Below are 8,345 nucleotides of genomic sequence, written 5' to 3'. Positions count from 1 at the left end.
GAGGCGGTTGGTCGCCATTTTGCGAGGAGGGCCGTTGAGGGCGGGAGGGTGTGAAGGCGGAGCCCGGGAAGGGCCGCGGGGGAGGGGCCGGCGACCCCTCCCCTCTCAGTACCCGCACACAGAGGCCGAGAGCCCTGCGCCCTGGCCATTGTTCCCGGAGGGCGGCGTCAGAACGCCGCGGCAGGAGACCCCGGCTCCCCGGGGCCGCTCCGATCCGAGAGCTTCGGTGTCCCGCGATGCGGGCTCCGAGAGCGGGGCCCGCCCTGCCAGGGTCGCGGGTTCCAGCGAGGCCGCCCCGCGTGTCCCCGAGGCGCGAGATTGGGACGATGCGGGGGTGCCCTTCCTTGTGTCGGCGCCAAGCCGTCCGTGGGTCTGGCTCCGGCTCTCCGTGCTCAGCTGTGTTGAAGGAGGGACGCAAACGGGACCAGAGCGGTGGCCGAGGGTGCTGACTGTTCAAGGAGATTGAACCCCGGAACGACGGAGCCGGGGAGTTAATTCCTTAGAAAGTGAGCACTGGACATATGGAGACAGTAGTTGCGCAGTGCCTGGGGGTGGGAAGGAGGCACGACTGTGCGTCAGTGTGAGGGGGGTCTGATTGGGGTGATGGAAAGATGCTAAATGTGAGTTACAGCGATGGTTGCACAACACGGCGAATTTACTAAAGATCGTTGGATTGAACATTTTTTTAATGTTTTATTTATTTCTGATAGAGATTGACAGCGTGAGCAGGGGAGGGTCAGAGAGAGAGGGAGACACCGAATCTGAAACAGCCTCCAGACTCTGAGCTGTCAGCACAGAGCCCATCGCGGGGCTCGAACCCACAAGCTGTGAGCTCATGGCCTGAGCTGAAGTCGGAGGCTTAACCGACTGAGCCACTCAGGCACCCCTGGATTGAACACTTTTTAAAGCGAGTGACTTCTACGTAAATTACCTCAGTAAAGGTTTGTTGATTTTAGAAATTGGTCCCTGTGGGGTAGACCGAACAGAAGGGAGGAAAGACTAGCATTCTACTTCTGAATTCCTTTATTTAGCAAATATTTATTGAGCTTCTGTCCCGTTGTGAGATACTGGTGTCTGAGTCAGACACAGCGCTGTCCCAATGAACCAGAATACAGAAATGTGAAATTAACTTTAATAATACAGCTTAGCTCAAAATGTTATTTCAACATGGAATGAAAACAAAAAGTTGAGTAGGGTAGTAGGGACGTGAGTTACTTGTTTTGTTTTTTGGACTCTTGAAGTCTGGACATCTCAATCCAGACCAGCCAGATTTCAGGGGCAGCCATCGGTAGCTAGTGGCTCCGGTACCTAACAGCACACTTCCAGTGGGGGACAGGCAAATACATTCAGAATGCACCGTGGTTATACTTTAAGGAAAAAATGAAGGAAAGAAGATAGAAATTGTCAGCAGATACCGTTCAGTACAGATCGGTGAAGGTCTCCCTGATGAACGTAGGCTGAGCAAAGACCGGAAGGAAATGAGGAAGGGATGTATAAAAATATCTGGGGGAAGAGCAAGTGCAAAGGGCCTGGGACCAGAAACATGTGGATCCATCTGAAGAAAAGCAGAGACTGCTGTGGATGGATCTATGTGAATAAAGGAAAGTGCAAACTAGGGTCAGATCATGTAGAACCTTGTAAGTTATGGAAAGGCAGGAATTAAACACCTGCTTTCCATTTAGGAGAGAGTTTTCATCTCTTTAGCAAACGTTAAAAAATACTGAGTTTCAGCAGTGTGATCCCTCCCCTTGATGGGGAAGATAAGAACCCTGGCCACAGGGTCCATGAGAGTTTCAAAAACAGGACTTAAACTCCTGAAATAAATTGAAATCTTCTGGTCCTTCACAAACACGGAACACTTCATGGACAAAGAAGATACTTGTAGCATATAACACACGGAATTAGCATTCACAAATTATTTTAAAAGCCTGCAAATTAAAGCAACGGCCCAATTAAGCAGTGAATAGAAGATATGCAGAGACGCTTCACCCCAGAGGAAACTTAGGAGGACAGACCTAACCACAATAACGAGGGAATGCAAATTAAAACCACAGATGCCATGTCACGTCCACCCGCAGGGCACATTTTTAAATTTTTCTACCCAGTAGAGCAAGGGGGACTCCGACAGTCCCCGTAATGGGTAAAATTGGAGCAGTGACGGAGAACACATCTGACTTCTTGAAAACAATTAAAGACGTAATGTATCCTGTGTCCCAGCAAAGGCACAAAAATTCATGTCTCTACGGATTAGAGTAGCGTCTTACTCATTTACCCCGCAAGACGTGGACAGGAATGGTCGTATGCAGCAAAGCCTCCAAGCTGGACTGGGTGATCGTAGAACAGAACAAGCACACGCGTGGAAAAACTACTGAAATTCCACGGAGATCGGAATTGCGTTGGCAGCCGTGTATCGATGTTGATTTCAGGGTTTTGACAGATGATGTGCTATGATGACGTAAGAGGCTGACGTCCAAGAAAACTAGGTGAAGCGTATATGGAGGTGTATATCCTTCCAATTCTCCTGTAGATCCAAGATCATTAGCTCCAGGATACTGGATCAATCATGAGCTAGTTACTCAGTGGAATATTATACAGCTGTAAAAATCAGTTTCAGTTGCCATGGTACAGATGTGTTTTCATTTACTTACAAAGTTTCAAAACAGCCAGAAACAATATACAGTTTGGGGACAGGAATATATTGTAGATTTTTTTTTTTTTTTTTTTAATGAGGGCAAGGTACACACGAAGTTTAGCAAGGTAGAATGGAAGGGAATGAAAAGGAGAAGGGTTTGCAAGGAAACTAGAGGAAATGAAATTTTTTCTTTCTTTAATTGGGTGGTAAGACCATGGCTGTTCATTTTGTTCCTATTCTCTCTCTATATATGTATCTATTTATACATATATAAATAGATGTGCATGTTAGATTTTTAAGCATCTACTCCATATTACAAACAAAAATTTTAAGAGAAATCAGAGTGTAGCTGGAAAAGCAAGACCATGGGGCTCCGAAACAATTCAGGTACTTCCTTCTCTTCCGTCTCAAACTTTGAAAGCCTTCTAAGTGCTGTTCTCTGGGGAGATACAAAAGAAAGAAGAGGGCAGGGCACCTGGGTGGCTCGGTTGGTTGAGATTCCCGTCTTGGGCATAGGTCATGATCTCACAGTTCGTGGCTTCGAGCCCCGCGTCGGCCTTGCTGCTGTCAGTGTGGAGCCTGCTTTGGATCCTCTGTCCCCGTCTCTCTCTGCCCCTCCCCCACTTGCACTATCTCAAAAAAATAAACATAATAAAAAGGAAGATGAGACACTGGCCACAGGAAATGGTGGTCCAGTTAAAGAGGCAGGATGTAGACCCCAGGAACAGGGGCACCTGGGTGGCTCAGTCGGTTTAAGCGTCCAACTTCGGCTCAGGTCATGATCTCATGGTCAGAGCCTGGAGCCTGCTTTGGATTCTGTGTCTCCCTCTCTCTCTGCCCCTCCCTCCCCTGCTAACACTCTTTCCCTCTCTCTCTCTTTCTCTCTCTCCCCGTCTCTCTCTAAAAAATAAACATTAAAAAAAAATTAAACCCTAGGAACAGTTTTAAAAGCATTTGTCCTTTTCATTATTTGGTAAATATTAAGAAATACTGGGGCTCCTGGGTGGCTCAGTCGATTAAGCATCTGACTTTGGCTCAGGTCATGATCTCCTGGATCGTGGGTTCGAGCCCCGCGTTGGGTTCTGTGCTGACAGCTCAGAGCCTGGAGCCTGTTTCGGATTCTGTGTCTCCCTTTCTCTCTGCCCCTCCCCAGCTCGTGCTCTCCCTCTCTCTCAAAAATAAACGTTAAAAAAAAAATAAAAAAGAAATACTGAGGCCGTCACTTGTGCTGCACCTGAGCCAGGCAGACAAGCAGATCAGGAGACAGGGCCCTGGCCACTGGGAATCCACCTACATACAGGAAGTAGGACTTAATTGCTAAAATGATTCGAGAACAAGCCATCCCTACTTCCCTTAAGCAACACCGAGTGTCTGCTTTATGCTCAACCCAGTGATAAGCTTTCCTATCAATGGGCGGAGAGACTCAGGAAGGACGGGGTGCTGGACAAGGGAGATGACAGGCCACTTAACCGACTGAGCCACCCAGTGCCCTGGGAATTTGCCTTGTTAAAAATGTTTATTCATTTTTTTAAAAAAAATGTTTTTATTTATTTCTGAGAGAGAGAGAGAGAGAGAGAGAGAGCGTGAGCAGGGGAAGGTCAGAGAGAGAGGGAGACACAGAATCTGAAACAGGCTCCAGGCTCTGAGCTGTCAGCACAGAGCCTGATGTGGGGCTCTAACTCATGAACCGCGAGATTATGACCTGAGCTGAAGTCAGACGCCTAAACTGACTGAGCCCCCCAGGTGCCCCGAGAATTTGCACGTCTAACAAGCTCTCCGGTGATGTGGCTGCTACCGGACTAGCAACCTCACTTGGAGAATTACTTTTTTTTTTTTTTTTTACCAATAACATATTAAAGTTTGGGGGTTCTCTGTTAGACACTTCCAAGAGCACGCTGGCAGTCCCCCGACCGACTCAGCCCTGCACTCAGAGCACAACACATATTCACTTTTACGGAATGAATGAATCAGTGAGGTGACCACTGCATGTTAAAGAAGACTGGCTTGGGGCATCTGGGTGGCTCAGTCAGTTAAGCATCTGACTTCGGCTCAGGTCATGATCTCATGGTTTGCGGGTTCGAGCCCCACGACAGGCTCTGTGCTGACGGCTCGGAGCCTGGAGCCTGCTTCGGATTCTGTGTCTCCCTCTCTGTCTGACCCTCCCCTGATCATGCTGTCTCTCTCTCTCTCTCTCTCTCTCTCAGAAAGAAATAAAATGTTTTTAAAAATAATAATTTTTTGTTATTTTTGTAATTCTCTTGCATCTTCTACCAGACTCTATGCTCTTTGAAAGCATGGTCTGGCCTAGCAACCCATTCCCCACATACTTAGTAAGACATCATCATCTATAATAATAAATACTATTATTGATCAGGTATAATTATATCAGGATGACCAACTCATCCCAATGTACCCAGAACTCTCCCGATTGTAGCCTTGAAAACCCCACGTTCCTGAAAATTCCTTACTTCCAAGCAAATTGGGACAGTGGGCCACCCCAGTTATAATGTGTGATATAAATAGAAAGCATTTACCCAGCTAGACTTGTATTAACTCACACCTCACAACATTCTGATGAGACGGGAATTTATTATCATCCCTATTTTGCAGGTGAGGAAACCGGTTCAGAGAGGTTAAGTGGTTTTCTCAAGTTTACACAGCTAGGAAGAGGCGGACGTGGGAATAAACCCATCCTTTTTTACCACCAAGGGTGTTTAGTAAGTATTTGTGGACCGAGTACCTGGGGGGCTCAATCATAAGCATCTGACTTTGGCTCAGTTTCTTTGAGTTCCAGCCCCACATGGGGCTCTGTGCTGACAGCTCAGAGCCTAGAGCCTGCTTCAGACTCTGCATCTCCTTCTCTGCCCCTCCCCTGCTTGCACTCTGTCTCTTTCTCTCAAAAATAAATAAACATTAAAAATATGTATATATTTGTGGATTGAACGAGTAAACTGAGAATCCTTAGTACCCTCATATTTGACCGTAAAATCTAGTTGCAGAGGTAAGACACTCTTACACATCTTTGTATCTCTGTAGCCTGGCCGGGCCTGGCACCTGGTAAACCAATGTTGTGAAATCACACAGCTCTGAAAGTCCAAAGAACACCAGCAGCCTTTGCTTAACTGCTGAAGGAGGAGCTTAGCTGCCACAGCTGTAGGAGGAAGGAGAAGTTCAAGAGCACTCAAACAGATTTGAAATCTCAGACCGGGGAGCCCAGGCAGCTCAGTCAGTTGAGTGTCCAACTCTTGATCTCTGCTCAGGTCTTTTTTTTTTTTAATTTTTTAAATGTTTATTTTCGAGACAGAGAGTGAGCGGTGGGGGGGCAGCGAGAGAGGGAGACACAGAATCTGAAGCAGGTTCCAGGCTCTGAGCTGTCAGCACAGAGCCCGATGTGGGGCTCCAACCCACAGACCGTGAGATCATGATGGGAGCCAAAGTTGGTCGCCTAACCGACTGAGCCACCCAGGCGCCCCTCAGCTCAGGTCTTGATCTCAGGGTCGTGAGTTCAAGCCCTGGGTTGGGCTCCAAGCTGGGCACTGACTGGGGAATCGACTTAAAAACAAGCAAAATGTCTCAGACCTAATCTGCATCTAAAAAGTGGATTATGGAATGAGTGGGTCCAGTAGCCATCAGTTGCTTACCATGTGCCACACAGTTGGCTAAAAAGCATTAGCAGAGGGGCACCTGGTGGCTCAGTTGGTTGAGTGTCTGACTCTTGATTTTGGCTCAGGTCGTCATTTCATGGTTCCTGAGTTCAAGCCCTGTGTCGGGCTCTGCGCTGTCAGCGTGGAGCCTGCTTGGGATTCTCTGCCTTCCTCTCTTTCTGCCTGGCCTCCTCTCTCAGAAATAAATTAATAAACATTTTTTATTGGGGGGGGAGAGGGGGAATCTCCCTGATCAAAGGGTATAACAGGGAAAATGAGGGGGCGCCTGGGTAGCTCAGTTGGGTAAGCGTGGGACTCTTGATTTCAGCTCAGGTCACAATCTTGCGGTTTGTGAGTCAGAGCCCCCTCTACATGGACAGTGTGGAGCCTGCTTGCTTGGGATTCTCTCTCCCTCTCTCTCTGCTCCTCCCCTGCGTGCTTGAGCATGTGCGCTCTTTCTCAAAATAAAGTTTAGAAAAGTTTTAATTTTAAAATATTTTATAACATTAAAATATTTTAAAATATTTAAAGAATATTAAGAATGTTTTTAAATTAAAAAAATTTTTTTTGGAAAATGAGGCCGGGAAATTCAAAGACTGGCCAGAGTTAGATCTAGGGGCAGCAAATTGATGCTCCAAGACTGATAGAATAAATAATAACAACAACAATTATTATTATTATTATATAATCATTATGTACAATATATTATATATAATGATATAATTATATAATAATTATCATAAACATAATAATACAAGTACTGTAAATATAAAATTATATTGTTATAGAGATAATTATTATAAACAGTAGCCACAGCAATCATAATAGGAAACATTTCAACAGGGTGCGTGTGTCAGGCATCAAGCCCTCCTCCCGACATTCTGTGCACATGATCTCATGATCTCACTTCACCCTCACAACAAGCCCACGATGTAGGTACCATTACTCACCTCATTTCTTCGCAGGGGAGACTTTGAATGGAACGTGGCAGGTGGCGGAGTTGCCGACTGTGCTCACTAGGCCGCGGGGAGCCTCCTAAATGGAGTGTTCAGCCTGAGCGCGCCTACCATCTGGGGTGAGGCCATTGCTGGGCGCTGTCCCGTGCGTTGTGGGATGTGTGGCGGCAACCGCGGCCTTTACCCGCCAGGGGCCCCACAGTGCGACAGACATGGCGGATGCCTCCGCTGGAGTGGAAGAAAGTCACTTCCGGTTGAGAGCCGTTGCGCTGGGGGTTTCTTTGAACAGTGGAGGGATACATAGCTGGGCTGGAATCATGGCCCTGGGAGCCCAGAATGACAAGGCCAAGATGTGGGCCCGGACCCTGAGGTTTCAGGGCGCCTGGGCGGCTCAGCTGGTTGAGCATCTGATTTCAGTTCAGGTCACGATCTCCCAGTTCGTGGGTTCAAGCCCGCGTCGGGCTCTGTGCTGACAGCTCGGAGCCTGGATCCTGCTTCGGTTTCTGTGTCTCCCTCTCTGCCCTTCCCCCACTCACGCTCTGTCTCTCTATCTCTCAAAAAATAAAATGTTAAAAAAAGAAAAGAAAGGTTGGCTCAGCAAGGGATATTTGAGTTGAGATGTGGAGGACGAATGGAAGTTAAGTAGAGTTCCAATTATTTATTGCTGCAAAACAAAACTACCCTGAAGCAGTGACTTAAATAATGATAGTCATTCCTTTTGTTCACAAGTCTGGGTGTGCGAGTAGAGTGACTGGACTCAGACTCAGGGCCTCTCGGTGCAGTCACGGTCAGACAGCGGATGGCCTGGTGTCATCTAGGTGGATTCGCTCGCGATCCGGCGGTGGATGCTGGGGCTGGCCAGGACCTCAGCCTCCTCTCCACGCGCTCTCGCTTCCTCCCAACATGGTGGCCCCTTCCATGACGGCTCAGCTCCAAAGGCCAAGCGTCAAGACAGCTAAACAGATATTACATTGCCTTTTTATGGCTACTCCTCAAAAGATATGTGGAGACACATAGTAGTTTGCTGGGGCTGTAGTTAGCACTGCGAATTGGGTGGCTTAGACCCCAAACACTGATTTGTTGTCTCGCTTTATAAATTCTGGAGGGTAGAAG

Source organism: Crocuta crocuta, unplaced genomic scaffold (assembly GCF_008692635.1).
Source record: "Crocuta crocuta isolate KB4526 unplaced genomic scaffold, BGI_CrCroc_1.0 scaffold334, whole genome shotgun sequence".
Taxonomy (NCBI): domain Eukaryota; kingdom Metazoa; phylum Chordata; class Mammalia; order Carnivora; family Hyaenidae; genus Crocuta; species Crocuta crocuta.
The sequence above is the reverse complement of the archived record's forward strand: the minus strand, read 5'-3'. Positions refer to the sequence as shown.